Source organism: Petaurus breviceps, unplaced genomic scaffold (genome assembly GCF_028583685.1).
Source record: "Petaurus breviceps papuanus isolate PSGF00001 unplaced genomic scaffold, PetGlider_PUasm1.0 98, whole genome shotgun sequence".
NCBI lineage: Eukaryota > Metazoa > Chordata > Mammalia > Diprotodontia > Petauridae > Petaurus > Petaurus breviceps.
This window is the reverse complement of record NW_027187460.1, coordinates 49,645,014-49,663,302: the sequence shown is the minus strand read 5'-3', so window position 1 is coordinate 49,663,302 and position 18,289 is coordinate 49,645,014. Positions and strand designations below refer to the sequence as shown.

The window sequence follows — 18,289 nt, the reverse complement described above, 5'->3', positions numbered from 1 at the left end:
GATGAATCTCAGATCAATTTTTTTCAATCCTATCCTTTTTCCTGTGCTCCATTATTGAACCTCCAGCTGCCTGTTAGACACCTCAGAATGGGGGTCTCATATATATCTTAAGCTCAACATGTCCAAAACTGAACTCCAGTGCTTACACAATTCAATTTAACAAAGATGTAATATGTCCACTGGTTTAATAAAGCATATGCTAAACATTAGGGATCAACAAAAAAATAAGTCCTGGCCCTCAAGGAACTCACATTCTTTTCAGGCATATAATATTTAGAAAGCTAAATAATTTGAGGAGAAAGGAATACTAACTCTCAGGAGAAATCAGAAAAAGCAAGTTGTATTTCAGTTGAACTCAATGGGTACAGATTGGTTTTATTATATTTGTAGGTATAATGATGATAATAATAATAACCGTAATAATAATAGCTGACATTTATTTAGTGCTCACTATATAGCAGACATTGTGCTAAGCACTTCACAAGCATTATCTTATTTGGTTCTTACAAACAACCCTTAAAGGTAGGTGCTATTATTTTATCCAATTTGCAAATAAGGAAACTGAGGTAAACAAAGGTTAAATCACTATCCCAGGGTCATATAGCTAATAGGTCTAAGACCAGAATTAAATTCAGGTCTTCCTGATTCCAGCTTTGACATTCTACTTCACCTTCTCTGGCAAAATTAGGCCTCTCCAATAGTAGAAGATCAAATAAATAAAGATATCATTTTAGGATTTTGGTCATACTCTCTGTCCTATATTTCTATCAAGTTATAGTAAAAGAGCATCTTGCTGCTCTTCACTGATTACCTGGCCCAGATTAACTATGAACTTAATATTAAAATTCCTGTTGGATATGATTGCTGAGACAATATCCATGCTCCTTGAAAGATTCTGGAGTATTGGAAAGGTAGTGAATGCTTGAAGAAATTCTGTGATTTGGCTGCTTAGTCTATTTTCTTAGCTCTTCTTAGAAAACTGCAAAGCATTCTGGAATTGCAGATCTCTGTTTTTTCAGTCTGCCCTTCATTTAAGCTAGGCAGCTAGGTGGCTAAGTAATTAGAACACTGAGTGTAGAATCATAAAGGTCTGAGTTCAAATTGGGCCTCAGACACTCACCAGCTGTGTAACCCTCATCAAATCATTTATCCTCTATTTGCCTTAATCCACTGGAGAAGTAAATGAAACACTTCTCCAATATCTTTGCGAAGAAAACCTCATATGGGTTGTTGCAGTCAGACATGACTAAACAACTGAACAACAAATGATTTAAGCTTCCTTTCTTTGTTGTTTACTTGTTATGACTTCCACAGTCATCATGAACAATGGCCTTTTTTTGCCTTTCTCTAGGAAAGCTATCATTGCTGGTCATTTTGTCTCTTTTCTCCTTTCCTTTCCTTTTCTTTTTTTTTTTTTGCTGTATATTTAAAAAAAAATAATTTATTTTTTTAGTTTTCAACATTCATTTCTATAAGATTTTGAGTTCCAGATTTTCTCCCTGTCTCTTCCCTCTCCCCTACCTACCCACTTTCCCCTCACTTTCCTGTAGGACAAGATGAATTTCTATACCCCATTGCCTGTATATCTTATTTCCTGGTTGCATGTAGAAACAATTTTTAATATTTGTTTTAAAACTTTGAGGTCCAGATTCTCTCCCTTCTTTTCCATCCTCACCAACCCCCATTGAGAAGACAAACAATTCAATATAGGTTATACATGTGCAATTATGCAAAACATTTCCATAGTAGTCATATTGTGAAAGAATATATTTTCCTCTATCTTATCCCTCCCCTATACCTTCTATTTATATACATATATATATATCTGCACACACATATATGTATATATACATACACACACATATATATATACACTCTTAAACTATCCTAATACTGAAAAAAGTCTCAAGAGTTACAAATATCATCTTTCCATGTAAGAATGTAAACAGTTCAACTTTAATAAATTCCTTATGATTTCTCTTTTATGTTTACCTTTTCATGCTTCTCTTGCTTCTTGTATTTGTAAGACAAATTTTCTGTTCAGCTCTGGTGTTTTCATCCAGAATGCTTGAAAGTGCTCTATTTCTTTGAATGATAATATTCACTTTTACTGGGTAGGAGATTCTTGGTTTTAATCCTAGCTCCTTTGACCTCCAGAATCTCATATTCCAAGCCCTCTGATCCCTTAATGTTGAAGCTGCTAGATCTTGTGTTATCCTGATTGTGTTTCCACAATACTCAAATTGTTTCTTCCTGACTGCTTGTAATATTTTCTCCTTGATCTTGGAACTCTGGAATTGGGCTATATTTCTAGGAGTTTTCTTTTTAGGATCTTTCTCAAGAGTCAATCAGTGGATTCTTTCAATTTGTATTTTACCCTCTGGTTTTAGAATATCAGGGCAGTTTTTCTTGATAATTTCTTGAAATATGATGTCAAAGCTCCTTTTTTGATGATGAATTTCAGGTAGCGCAATAATTTTTAATTTATCTCTCCTGGAAATGTTTTCCAGATCAGTTTTTTTTCTAATGAGCTATTTTACATTGTCTTCTATTTTTTCATTCTTTTGGATCTGTTTAATAATATCTTGATTTCTCATAAAATCATTAGCTTCCAATTGCTCCATTCTAATTCTGAAGGAATTATTTTCTTCAGTGTGCTTTTGGACTTCTGTTCCCATTTCAGCAATTCTGCTTCTTAAGGCATTCTTCTTGCTGGCTTTTTGGACTTGCCATTTTAGTTAGTGTATTTTTAAGGTGCTATTTTCTTCAGTATTTTGGGGGGTTTCCTTTAGCAAGCTGTGGATTCATTTTCATAATTTTCTTACATCATTTTCATTACTCTTCCCAATTTTTCTTCTACTTCTCTTACTTGATTTTCAACATCCTTCTTGAAGTCCTCCATGGCCTTCAACCAATTCATATATTTCTTGGAGGCTTTTGATGTATGAGTTTTGACTTTGTTGTCTTCTTCTGGTTCTGTTTTGATTTTCTCTGTCACCAAAGAATGTTTCTATAGTCTGATTTCTCTTCCTTGGTTTGCTCATTTTGCCAGTGAAATACTTGACTTTTGAGCTCTTTACCATTGTAGATCTCTGCTTCCATAGTGGAGAGTGCTGTGTCCCAAAGTTCTGGGGTTTTGCACAGCTGTTGTAAGAGGTGCTTCTAGGCACCTGCCTCAGAACTGTAAGGAGGGCTCCATCTCCACAGTTCCCACAAGCTGTGCCACACCAGTGCTCCTTCTTACCCCAGGACTGCCACTGAAGTCTGTGACCCAGATCCAAGTAGTGCAAAACAAGAGAATCCTGCCTCAGTGCCAGGAAAGACATTCCTATAGTTGCCCTCTGATCAGTCGGTTGGTTCTCCTGCCATCTGTGAGCCTGGAGCTTCAGAAGCTGCTGCCCAACTGCAGCAGCCATGGCCACCACTACTGCCCTGGGGTTAGAGCTGGACTGTGCTCTTCTCTCACCCAGGTCCAACAGTTTCCCCATTGATCTTTTACTTTATCTTTCATGTTTCTGGGTTGAAAAGTCTGGAAACTGCCACAGCTGCCCTGAGGTCTACTCTGGCCCATCCCAGTGTAGGTCTGCACCTGCACAGCACACGCAGGACTACCCTCTGCTCCCAGCCTGCTTCGACAGACCCTTTCAGCTTTTCTTCAGTGGAGTATTTGTTTCACTCTGTCATTTGTTTATTTGTTTAGAGTCATTTTTTGCAGGTATTAGAGATGGTTGGGAACTGAGCTCAAGCAAGTTCCTGCTTTTCTCCACTGTGTTGGCTCCAGCCAACCTTGTCATTTTCTCTTTGCAAGCCCCAAATGCTGTTTTGAAATTATCTAAAACTTATCTTCCCACCTCTGTGGATGGGACAGGTAAATATGTATCATATTACTTGCATGGCAGTATTTGATTTTGTTTTTAACTTGAACCTTAGTTAGACATTTTTTTGGGGGGAAAGCCCACAATTCTTGTGCTCTTCTTTAGGTAAGATAATATGATAATAAAAGGAGACAAATATTAGTATGTGATGTCAATTTCTGGGAATTCTTTGTTTTTTGTTGGTATGAAATTGACTGTATCGTTGTCTGTCCACTGTACTATCTGGTACCTAGTAGGTACCTAATATATATTTATTGATTGCTTGATTCAAGGTTGCATGAATTTATATCTTGAAATCTCTTTGCAGCAGATGACGTAGAAAACCTCCCCCCTTTCTCTCTCTCCTCTCTCTCTCTCTCTCTCTCTCTCTCTCTCTCTCTCTGTCTCTCTCTCTCTCTGTATCTCAGCTATCTATAAATACAAATTTAATTTGTCATATTGGAGTGAATACTCCTACAGATTAATAATGTTTTCAAAAGAGAATCAAATGATCTGTTAGTAATTTTAAAAAGCAAGAGAATTAATAACCCCAAAATAGTGATATGTCTATATGTAACTAGGTGCTTTAGAGCCACAAAGTGTGTAATCAATCAGTCAATTGACATTTATTTAGTACTTACCATGTGCCAGGTGTTGTGCTAAGTACTGAGGATATAAAAAGAGTAAAAAGTCCATCCCTGCCCACAAGATCCATACAATCTATTATAAGAACCAGATTTTATTTACTTGGTGTTTAATTGAAGACTGCACATGAACATTTTTAAAATAACTACATTGCTTTTCAAAGCTGTGAATCAAGCCTTGGCAAATTATTCTTGCCAATCTCCCCACAAATGGTCCATTTAAAAATCTGTTGGTTTTGATTACAGGTTTTAACATAGACATAAAGATATATGAGAGTAAAACCAAATCCAAATGGGCACAGACAAGTCAATGTGTTCATTTTGGTCTTTCTCATTGCTCCAAAAATTGCCTTAACCAAGTCAGTAAATTGGAATAGTTGTATTTTTTTTTAATCCACACACATTGAACTCTGGGCTGTAGCAAAAGATATAGTTTGAGGATGTATATTTTTGAAGGCATCCAGAGGAAATACATCGAATAGTAAATCATTTCATGACAATTACACATGGTGATAAGTTTTCCTTTTTTATGTGGTATTTACTTTGGAGAAGAGAAGACTTAGTAGTCAGGGCAGTGGGGGAAGCATGAAGAGTGAAGACTCAGAATGGATATACATGTCAATATATAAATAACCAAGTATATTCATCAAGCCCAGGCTTAAAGACAAACTTGATTTAGAGTTTTAGAAAGTAATAAAGTTGAGGTAAAATATCAGATAGCATGACTGGCAAGATGGCAGAATAGTTATTTTCCCCAAACCAAAAAAGAATAGTGTGTTGGATACTGAGCAATTATAGCTGAATATAAAATATAAAGTAACAGAACCCAATCTAAAATAAAACTCTGTAAAAATTCAATATTTGGAGAATTCAATATTTAATTCTTCAACTCATTAATTTTATCTGCAATCTGCTCCAAAAATTGGTCTTTGGTGGCTCAAGCAGACTCACAATCTAAAGCTTTTTTTTTAAAACAAAAACATGCCACATAGCAATTCCAAAGAATAACAGATTGTGAGAAATGAAGAAGGAAATATTCTATTACTCTTGTGTAAACTCTTGGAAAAAAAAAAACAACCCAACACTAGCAGTTATATAGTGTTTGTTATGTTCTAAGCTCTGTGCCAAAGGTTTTACAATTATATTTACAATACAGTGATTTCATTTGATCCTCACAGCAGCTGTAGGAGGTAGGTGCTATTATTATCTCCATTTTACAGATGAGGAAACTGAGGCAAACAGATGAAGTGACCTTCCTAGGGTTACACAGTTATAAAGTGTCTGAGATTGGGTTCATGTCTTCCTGACTATAGCCCCAGCAGTTTATCCACTGTGCCACCTAGCCTTGAAGACTTCCTACACTATGTATATGTGTACTGCATCTCTGATCCATAAATTGGACCATTGGTCTATTATTGCACAAAATTTTTCAGACACCAAGTAAATCAGGTCAGGAGTTGGAGTTGGTGGTAAAAATATATGAGGGATCTGACTTTTCATAGGGTAATTTATCCCCATTGTTTCTTCTGGATCTGGGATGAGGACCACTGCCTTTTAGAAGCCATGGCCAATTGAGCAGACCTGAATTTTAAAAATTTGACCCAGTATATCAGAAACAGATTGGAAAAACTGGAGTTTTTTTCCTTTTTTATCTTTCTTGTTCTATGAATAAAGACATTTAGGAATCAAGGTGAACACTAGAAATTGATCCCATTGTTCCTCTTGAAAATAAGCTTATAGTACAAAATATGTCACCAAGAATATACTTATACTTATTATAATGTATTCTTATCTAACCATATTGAACATATACCCTCAAACTGAAGATTTAGATAATTCTTTTTTGTAGTAAATTTGGGATAAAGTTTTTGTCTAGAATTTATGTAGAAAATAGCATTCTTATGGCAAATTACTTTCAAAGACTGAAAATAATCATAGAGCACAATGTGACCATCGCCTTTTCTTCTTCACACAGATATTAACAAGTGATATTTTGTTACTTACTGTTTTCCTTCTTTTAAACATGATACAGATCCTAGCTTTTCCACTATTCTTGAGGGTTAAATATCAATATTTTAATTTTTCCAACTGTAAGGATCTAAATAGACAATTTCTATGATTGCTTCATGCATTATGCTATTAAATGTATTTTTTCTCCTTTGGATAACAATATTTGTAACTGGATGAAAACTAAGAAAATCAACAAAGTTAGCAAATGAAAAACTGAAATTCAGAAATGAAAGTAAAGCAAAAGGAAGAGATAACAGAATATCCAGATTAAAATAAATTGGAAATGCTAAGTGATTTCTGGATGACTCAAAGGATTGATGGACTTAGTTTCCCTTTCCTAAGTTCCCTGATTATATTTTAGTTTTATAATATAACATGACTGTGACTATCATTCTAGAACCACCAATTCCCTATAATTACAAGGAGCTAAGGTTTTAAAATACCCTAGGGAGTAAAAGGTCCAGCTAGACATCCAGTTACAGTTGGGAGAGCTCTGGAGAAACCCGGGCTAAGAATGATATGGCTTCAGAATTGCTTCCCAGCTATTGTGAAGTACATAAAACGCCTTTCAACAATCTCTTATTATGAAAGATCTGCTTGACTTCCTATCAAGTCCCCAGTGCCAGAATTCAGCCGCCTGGAACCTAACATGAGCATCTGCCAGGGATTACATCAGATTCTACCCAGAGAAATCTGAAGCATGTGAACAGTGCTTTTCAGTAGCTATATATGTATATATGTGTATGCATACATATATGTGTGTGTATATATTATATATTATACACATATATGTATATATATACATACATGTGTGTATTCGAATGGTACAAATATAAAAGTACCAACCTGTCTGTAAAGGAATATCCTTATAGCTTAGCTTTGCAAGGAAGAAGGAGATAGTGAGGGAGTGAAAGTATTGTGAGTTGGAGGGAACTTAAATTACTCCTTCATTTTAGAGCATCAGTTAAAGAAGTCTGGAATTTCATTGAGGGATTCATAGAAGAAACAAAAGGGAATCTATAACATGGAGGAAGGAATAACATTTAAGAAAACTGGAAAAAAAGGATGAGGCCAAATGATGAGGAGTTATAAATTCTAAACTTAGTAGCTTAAATTACTGGAAGTAATAAAAATTAAGTAGCTGTTTTTTTTTCCTATATTTTTAAGAATGGTCAGACCTGAGCTGTTGAAAAATCACTTTGGCAAATGCGTGGAACATTAGAAGAGGGATGAAGGTGGGGAGAGACTTGAGGAAGCAAGATTAGGATCCTATTACAGTAGTCCAAGTAAGAGGAGATGAGGACCTGACCTCAGATGGCGGTTGTGTGAGTATTTTTATTTTAAAATGGGGGGGGGAGATTTGGGCATGTTTTATGAAACAGGAAAGACACCAATAGCTGAGAGTGAATGAAGATTATAGAGAGAGGGGACAATCTGCTGGAGAAGTTGAGAGGATTTCGTAGCAAAAGCACTTGTGTAGAAGTTGGCCTTGTCAAAAATGAAGGCTACTTCACCATAGACTGCAGTAAAGGAGGATTTAGTGGGATATAGTCAGGCAATGTGAGTTGAGAAAGGGAGTAGAAGGCCTTCAATTTGGGAGTATATGTGTGAAATATGATGTTTTTCTAACTTTGTAGGAACTGCTGTAGTTAGTATTCCAATTGCTTAAACTTCCCAGAACCCAGGATCACCTCCAAGCCTCTATAGAACATCAGTGTAGATCTGTCAGCATAAATGATGCTTTTTAGTTACCTTTCACTGAAAAAGCTTCAGGAGTAGGTAGGACAACCACCTAGCCCCAGCCTATTTCTGCTAAATGTCTTATTCTCCCCAATACCAACTTGCTATTTGAAGGAGACAGCATGGTAGAATGGAAACAACATGTGCTAGACTATGAATGAGGATTTTGGGTTCTATTTCTATGACTAACAAGTCCTATGACCTTGGACAAGGCACTTCATCTCTCTAATCCTGTTTGTTATTGACAAGATAGGAGTACTGGCTTATCCTATCTTTAATGTTCCTTTTAACTCTCAAATTATTTCATTAGGCTTTAATTTCCCTTTTACACTAGGCAACTGAATTCCCTAGAGGTGTCCTTCCTCCATATACTTAATAGCTCTCTCCACCCTCCAGAATCATATAATGGCTAATATGCAAATCCACCGAAGTCCATATTCTTAAAAAAACAAAGTCAACTTAAAAAAATCAATGGTTGAATAGCTACTGGAAATTTCAAATGGGGGCCATGTTTTCATAGAACTATATGAGGCAGTGAAGTAGGATGGTAGCTAGCCTACTGGAGTTGGGGTCAAGAAGATCTTATTTTGAATCCTGCCTCAGACATTTTAGTGGCTGTGTGACTCAGGACTAATCATTTAACATCTCCCAGATTCAAGTTTCTTCACTGTTAAATAGGGATAATAAATAGCACCTATCTCACAAGGTTTTGGTAAGGGTCAAAGGAGAGGCCTTCTCTCCACCCTTTAGGAGGCTATTGCCTCTAACATATACTGGCAGTGTGACCCTAGACAATTCACTTAAGCCTTCATTGCCCCAGGCAACTCTTTAACAATATAAATCACAGAGAAAGTGCTAAAGTGTATTGGAATAAGGCATTTCTTTATTAAGGAGTTTCTCACACCAACTGAATTACTGGTCCAGTCCCTATCATCATTGTAAATATTATTATTGTTGTTATTATTATTATTAGCTTTTGCTGACAATATTTGGTAGGCATTTTGCTCACACTGTAGTTGTACATTAGCATATTGGTAGATTAGCCTTTCTGGGTAAGTATATTTTCATAGAATCATGGAATTTGATATTTAGGAGAAACTTGAGAAGTTGTCTATCCCAATGAGATACAAAATCTCCAGATAAGAGAAGTGTCTTGTCTAAAGCCATATAACAGCTAAGTGATAGAATTGGACTTTATCCTTTGTTGTCTCTCAAAGGTACCAGTTACTTTCTGCAACTCTCTCTCTCTCTCTCTCATCTCATTTATTCACTTCTTCCTTAGTTCAAGGGATCTTAACTTAAGGCCTATGAGCTTAAAAATGTTTTGATTATTGTATATCAATATGGTTATTTGCCTTTGTAAATGTTGGTATTTTAAAAATCTAAAAAGTTGTTTTCAGGATTCCATACCAGAATTTCAAGAAAATCCTTCACAGAAAATAGATTAAGAACCTCTGCCTTTGTTAATTAAGAAGGAGAGAATTGGTTATTGTCTTGAATTAACTATATCATCATAATATCACAGCTAAAGAGCAAGAAGGAATACCAAAGGTCATTGAGTTTAATTTTTTCATTTTATTTATGAGGGAACTAAGGTTTAGAGAGGTTGTGACTTACTTAGAATGACACAGGCCGGACATTGTACTGGTGATACAAATATAACAAAGGAAGAAGCCCAAGGAATTTTCATTCTAATGGGAAAAGTTAACACATTAAGAAGAGCTTGAAAGAAGAGGGGTGGGTGAGTACCCATCTAGGAGAGCTGAAGGGAAGGAGATCTTGGCAGGAAGGTTTGAAGAACAGATCACTTAAGACACTTGCTCTGCTGGGCTTTTAATACCATGATGAGTTGTGAGTAGCCTGGGTAGATGACAGAGGAGTAAGGAAGGGGACTCCAGCATTGTATAGCAGTTCCTCTTAGGAGATAATGAACTACATCTCACTCTTTCTACTCATGCACTTGGGTTTTGCTATCATAACAAGGAAAAAGTTTGCTTCACTAGACAGATTAGAAGCCTGCCTCAGAAATTCTTAGACTTGTTATTTTCTTCCTTTATTTATTTTTTTGTTTTCTAAATAAGTAGGGAAAGAGAAAAAAGGAATAATCCTGGTATAGAAAAAGATTGCTAGCTAGCAAGGCTTTGACTGGATGCATATGGTCCATGATTTATAATAGGCAGATATTCTCAGCTCCTGTTTTTAAGCCCTGCCAAAGAATCCTTCATGGCACTAATGTGGGTTCTAAACCAATGTTGAGAGTATTATATGGCACCATCACCTCATTATCTGCTGTTCTACTTTTTATTCCTTAAAGAAGTTCAAGAATTCATCTGACTGCTAAATATGAGAGTGGCTTCCTACAAGAGATTCAAAGCAACTTTGTGGAGCCTGTATTAAATGACTTCTACCTCCCACTAGATGTATCAGGCTGTTGTTTCTACCAAATCTTTTTCAGAAATTGTCTGGCTGGACAAAATGTTATTTTTCCCTAAAAATGAGATGTTTACTTTATTATTGCCACATTCTAGTTCCTAGGACATGTTTGAGTTTGCCATATTCAAAACTACTATTTTTCCTCTGAATCAACATATCAGTTTTCCGTAAAAAGATTCACACAGAACTACCACCACCACCATCATCATAGTTAGCATTTAGGCATCTCTTTAAGGTTTCCAAAGTGCTTTACACAACTTATCTCAATTGGTCCTTATAGTAAGTCCAAAGGATATTCTCTAAAAAATATAATCAGTCAATAAACATTTATTAAAGGCTTACTATGTGCTAAGCACTGAGGACGCAAAAGAAGGCAAAAGACAGTTCCTGCCCTTAAGGAGCTTACAATTTAATGGAAAATAAATTCCAAAGTATTAAAATAAGCAGCAGGTATTCACTGAACTGTTTTCCAAAACTACCTCCTTCTCCATACCTCTCATCACGGGAAAGTAAGAGACACCTCACTTTGCCTCCCCAAGGTGTGTTTTTGACCAAACAGACAGGGCATTAGAAAAATGGTTGCTGCCACTGCATTGGATAACATTGTTTTGGTTTCCATCATTGATAATGGCAAGATTGCTGCCCAGTCTTCAAGATCATTTTGTTCTACTCAATGCAACTGCAGCAGCCACTCTCCTCAAGAACTCAGGGTACTTGGCTCACATTTTCTACATTCCCTGACATAGCCCTGCTTCATTTCTACTTTTTGCTTATTTATGTATAGGGATATTTTAGATTAGAAGTGAACTCCTTGAGGACAATGACTGTTTTTTCCCCTTTCTTAATAACAGAACAGTAGCATGCACAGGTTTACTGATTTGACTTGATCCTTCCTCTTAATTTTATCCTCTTCTGGCTCTAGATCTAGTATCCCTTAATAGCTTCTTCCTTCTGAAAATTCCTACCCCCCCCCTTTTTCATAACCTCCACACACCTTGGCTCAGATCAACACAATTTCTATATACCATTGATACTACCAAGTTCATATCAAAACATGGCATTGGAAATCAATGGGAAATTCAATATAAAAGACCCAGAAGAAATATAAGGAAAATATTAAAGACTAATTATAAGGTATTCATTAAGATCTAACTATAGTTGTGTGTATGTATATATATATATATATATATATATGCATTATATATGTATGTATGTATGAAAATGTTATCAATATTCTTAAAACCTTCATTATTGCTAAGGTACTTTGAAAGAAAGGTTGAAATTGAATTGGATATGATGGGATGATTCTTAAAAAAAAATTGGGTAGGAAAAGGTAAAAGGGAGCAATTATATTATAAAAATGGGACATGAAAGGAAGAACTAATACAGAGGAAGCAGGTGGGTGTGGAAGGCTGGCAGTGTTGGAACCTTGCTCTCAATTGGGTTGAAGAGGAAACAATACATACATCTAGAATGGTGTAGAAGTCTTTTGAACATGTAAAGAGGTGAGAAAACTGAGGGACAAGGTCGAGGAAGGACTTTCAGAGGGGTGTGAGGATTGGGTTTGGAAGAGTGGGGGAAGTGGGAGGTGAGGGAGAAAATAAGGTAACAGGGAGAGAGTAAAAAGACAGGCTGAGAAAGACAATAGTAAGTAAAAATAAGATGGAGGGAAATTCATTAATAATTATAACTTTGGATGTAAAAGGGATGTTTATAGAACCTCTTTTTGTTGTGGCAGCAAAAGACTGGAAATTGTAGGGATCCCTATTAATTGGGGAATGGTTGAACAAGTTGTGGTGTATGATTGTGATAGAACACTACCATGCTATAAGACATGATGAGCTTAATCTTAAAAAGACATGGAAAGACTTGCATGAAATGATGAAGAGCAAAATGAGCAGGACTAAGAGAACATTGTAATACAGTAACAGAATGACTGTTTTAAGAATTATTTTGAGAGATTAAGTAACTTTGACTATTATAAATACACAAATTAAAAAAAAATAAAGAACATATAAAGAAACATGTTTTCTGTGTCTAGAGAAAGAACTGATCAATAGAGGTATATATAGAATAATTTATGTATATATACATATATATATATATACACATATGTGTGTATTTGTATCTAATAGCAACTATCTTTAGGTAAGGGGGGAGGGTAAAAAGAAGAAATTTTCATGTTAATTTTGTTGTAAATTTGGAAGGAATAGAAAGTTCTACATGGTAGAATTGCAGTTTCCTGTGCAATCACATTTTTTTTTATCATACTATGTTAGTGTAATGCTTGTTTTGTTCCATGAACTGAAAATTAAGTAAATTTGTAATTAAAAAAATATATATGGTATTTCCCTAGATGAGTTCTTCTCTCAGTCATCCCTGACCATTTCCAAAGGTCAGTCCTTGCTCTCTGTTCCTCAAAGACAGAACAACCATCTACAAAAAATGATATGGCCTCCATTCCTTGTCTTCCTGGAGAGCAAATCAGCTCTCCTGATTTTTTAAAAATTGGTAACATATTCTCCAATGTCCTCCACCTAAAACAAAAGAATAAACATAGCTAAAACCAAACTAAAACAAAAAGGCCTTTATTCACCAGTTGCATTGCAAGGAATGTCAAGGGCCCAAGGCTTCTCCTCTTATACCATTATCTCTTGAGACCAGAATGTCATCAGGAAGGAAGAAGTAAAACCAAGAGAAAGTTCTGGACAATTAGTGGCTTTAAAATGCTCCTAGTTTTTCCTCATAGTTCCTCTCTAGTACATGACTAGCAGATTAGACCCAGTTACAAAATGTCTGAGCATGTTCTAATTCTCTCCAAAGCATTTCTATCATATATCATCACAACTTTCTGGAAGCATTCTCACCAGACTCTTCTATGTGGGATATGGTATTTGTCAGGCATTCTCATGCCCTCTTACTTCCATGTTACATTTTGGTTCAATATTCCAAAAGTAACATTGTCAGCTAAAAACTTTATGATACCCATTTGAGGTCATTTTGGCTTTACAGATAGTATCAATGTTAGCAGCTCTTTGATTCAGAAGACCCATAAATAACTCTTTGGATTTTTAGCATACCAACAATTGGTATGCAATTGGATATACCAACAATTATGTCTATATGAATACATCTCCCTTTCACCCTAAATCCCCAGCCCATGACTTTACTAGTTGGTTTATTCTTTTGTATGTCTTCAGTTATTTACATTTCATGTATTTCCTTTCCCCTGCCCAATAATTGACATCTTTGATGGTTCCTATGCTAGGGGAAGGAGAAGGCAGATATTCAAGTAAACTGTGCCTGATTGACTACTGAGGTGACTCTGGTATGGGGAAATGCAGGGTCTTCTAAAGTCCAGAAATGAATGCTTAGTTGCTGAGAATATCCTAGAAGGACTTTAAAAGACTAAAGGCTGTAACTCGCCTTATGACTTGGATATGGTAAGATTTCAATAATCAGTTTCAGATCTTGTTATGAAAATTATTATAATTTATAATGAGATAATTTATTTGCATTTATACCTTACTTTTATTTTTGTTTGCATGTACAACCTTTTCTACATGACTTTCACAGAAGAAAGTGGTATAACTACAGTAACAGCAACAATAATATTTTATAGAACTTTAATGTTTTACAAAGCACTTTACAAGTATTATCTCATTAGATTCTCGCAACAAGCCTGTCAGGTAGATAGTATTGTCATTCCCATTTTACGGATGAGGAAACTAAGGTGAAATGAAGTTAAATAACTTGAACATGTTCTCAGAGATAATCATGACTAGGGCAAGATTCAAAATCAATTATTCTAAATCAATTTTATCACTTTTTATGTGTTTGAACTTGGCACAAAATTAAGGACTTTAAGAGGTGGAGGTGAGAAGGGAGTAAATTCTAGGCATGGAGAACAGTCTGAGTAATGACACAGAAATATAAATGAAATGTGAAGAATATCAATAAAGACCAGTTGAACTTGATTGAAGTGTGTTGAGAGTGGGAGTAATGTAAAACAAGGCTAGAAAACTGAGTACCAAGTTGTAAAGGACTTGAAAAGTCATATTTCACAGGGTATAAGTAAACCTGTTGTATAAATTAGGCTGACTCTTTTTTTCACATAAAGAATTTGAAATGTATAAATTCCAACTTGTCTGAGAGAGGGCTTTCACCTACTACCTATCAGTTGCAGCTTCTGAGACATAGTTTGGGAAGGATTCAGATGGAAGCATAAATGGTATATTAATTGAATATGATTTTTGATTTTTTTTAAAAAAGCTCAAGCATCAATTTCCATACTATGACATATGGTAACTATTTTCATAGTACCTTAGGTAGTGATAGAAGTGTTTCTTTGAGATCTCCCAAAAGGTGTGATATGTGAGTTTTCGCCCTTTCTATGAAACAATCTAGATGGAATAGGCTGATTATGAAGCAACTGGACCTTTTCTGCCCACCAGAAGTCTGCTTTGACAGAACTGATTGTGGTGTATTCTGGTTCAGTGAATACAGAGAACAAGTTTTCTAGCTCTGCTGCCTCTTCCCCTTGTAGAGTATCCACTACTAGTAATTGTGTTTGTGGAAATTAGGGTGACTTTACATAAACCGCAGAAAGCTGTACTCAAATATGTTGGATGCTGAAGCCTGTTTTTATGAATATAAATAGAAAGTATGTCAGAACAATAACCATTAGATATTTTGCAAATATCTTGGGCATATTAAATGGCAAATCTTAGCAACTTTCCTCTGAAGCAGTTTTTTTAAAGCTTCCCTCCTTATTAGCCAAAAGCAGGAGGAATTACAGTGAATTTTCCAGTTCCTTTCAAAGCAACCCACAGATACCAGGCTTCCATTTTCTGCTAACATATAGGGTTATCAGTTTGGTAAAAATAACATCTCTCCCTTCACTAATATCTGCATGATTAATGTAAGGATGGTTTGTTATTTTTGCTAACATGCATTTTCAACTGTTACTCTAACATGGAGAAAAATGAGCCAAAGGAGTTTCAATTATAGCCATGTGAATAGAGTAATTAGTATAGTAACACATTTTATGATGTGAAGGGAAAAAGGAAGGCATTCCTTGGAGAGAGAATGTGCATATTATGTATAGAAGATAATCCTGCTAATAACTCTAGGAAAACAGGAAGAGAAACACTGGCAATAAAGAAGACAGTAATTACCTTTTTTATGATGCGAGCAGTTCCTGCCTTTGATCACAGGAGAGCACTGTTCATCTATGAAATGTTTTGTTTAAAGGGAATAACTGGATTCTTTATGAGGCAGGCAAGGCTTGATGTGGCAAATTATATGACCCTTATTATTGAATCATAGCTATAAAAGAGAAACACATTATACTCATAGAAAAGTGAATATATGGACAAGATTTTATAAAGTTTCTAGCATATTGCTACTGATATAGATTGGTATGTGTGTATATACATACACACATACAGAAACACACATATGCATGCATAGATACATACATACATGTATGCACACACACACAAACACACACCTGTGTTTGTCTTCCTGAGCTAAAACTAAGATGTTGACAACTACAAAGTGCTATACATTTTGTATTCTCTATTAAAAAAGAATTAAAAAAACCTTTTTTTTTTGTTTTTGGAGGGAGGTAAACAGAATCAGTGTTTCATGTGAGAACTAAATAGAACCAATGTCAATTTGATTAAAAATATATAGTCTAAAAAAATCACACGAGAATCAGCATGAAGTATAGAGAGTCAACTTCAGATGGAAGAAGACCTGGGCTTGAGTTCACCTTTAACACATACAGGACTTGTGATTCTCAACAAGTCACTTGACCTCTCAATGCTTCCCACTTCTCACTAAAGTTTTTTAAGAAGGTTTTCTACCAGGAGCTCCCCAGACCAGTGAAATCACAGATATGTACTACAGAAAAGAAGTTACCAAAAAAGTGCAAATGGAAATGTATCATCTAGAAAATATTGCTCCCTCCAATCTATTAACACAAGTATAATTGTTTATGGAGTATGCAGAGGAGGCAGTGCCAAGATGGTGGAGTAAAGGCAGAGACTCATCTGAGCTCACCCCAACTCCATCCAAATACCTTTAAATAATGACTCTAAACAGATTCCAGAGCAGCATAACCCACAAAAAGACAAAGTGGAACAATTATCTAGTGCCAGAAAACTTAGAAAGTCAGAGGAAAGGTCTGTTGCACCAGAGTGAGAGAACAGCATGGTTCAGCATAGGCCATATCAGCTCTGACCTATCTCCTGCAAACCAGGATTAAGCCTCAGGACAACTAAATCAGTGGCAGCAGTGTCAGGTTTCCATACTGCTCAGCCTACAATCACCAAAGACAAATTAGCAAGTCAGCAGGAAAAGTCTGTCACAACTAGGTGAGAGCAGAACACAGTCCAGCACAGTTCATGCAGGAAAGCCCTGACTCTAGCAAACCAGGAGCAGGCCATAGGAATTACTGAATCAGCAGTGATAGCTGCTGTTTCCAAAGCTCTCAGCTCTCAGTAAGGGGGTCAGAAGGAGATAGCAAGGTCTCTTTACTAGCACTGAGGTAGGACTCTATTACTTAGCCCATACTCAGATCCAGGTCACAGTCCTGCGTGGCAGTCCCAGGGTGATGAGAAACACTAGCACAACAGAGCTTCTGTCCACAGTGGAGCAGGGACCACCCTCACAGTTCCAGGGCAGAAAAGGGTACTTGTGGTCACTCACAGACCAGAGCACAGGCCAGAAGAGGGGTAAACATCTCTTCTTAGGTCATACCACCTTGGAAGAATTGAAAACTTACAAGATCCTAGAAGTATCTCTGAAAACAACTATACAAAACCCCTGAAGCTTGGGATAGTGTGCATTCTACCCTGGAAGGAGAGCCTTGCTTTAACAAAGAGTTAACATTCATCTAATAAAATGGGAGAATGAACAAACAAGAAAAAAATATTCTGATTCCTTCTCCTGACATTTGCGGCATAGCTTCCTTTTCTCTTTTGCAGTGGCTTGCAAGATGCCTTCCCGACTAAGGAAGATGCAGAAGCTGCGCGGGCAAGTCAGCCACGGCAGCTCCGCAGGCTCGTCAGCCATGGCCACGGGCGCATTGGCAAGCACCGAAAGCACCCCTGAGGCTGCGGCAATGCAGGAGGGCTGCACCATCACTGGATCAACTTCGATAAATCCAAGTTATTTTGGTAAAGTGGGTATGAGGCATTACCACTTCAAGAAAAACCAAAGCTACTGCCCAACTTTCAACCTTGATAAGCTGTGGACTCTGGTCAGTGAGCAGACCAGGATTAATGCTGCCAAAAACAAGGAGGGCTATCATTGATGTTGTATGGTCGGGCTACTACAAAGTCCTAGGAAAAGGGAAACTCCCCAAGCAGCCAGTCATCGTGAAGTCAAAATTCTTCAGCAGGCAAGCAGAGTTAAAAATCACGGGCATCGGGGGAGCCTGTGTCCTTGCGGCATAAACATCCAACATTAGCAAATAAAACACACAACTTCATTGTTAAAAAATATATATATATATATATATTCTGATCCTTGAAAGTTACTATGGTGACAAAGAAGATCAAAAAAATATCTAAAATAAAACAACAACAACATAAACAACAC

The 18,289-nt window shown here is 36.3% G+C and overlaps 1 pseudogene; it reads left to right on the top strand.

The window, feature by feature from the left end:
• Positions 1-17,684: 17,684 nt before the first annotated feature.
• LOC138155753 (large ribosomal subunit protein uL15 pseudogene) lies at positions 17,685-18,002 on the top strand (annotated as a pseudogene).
• The last annotated feature ends 287 nt before the right edge of the window (positions 18,003-18,289 follow it).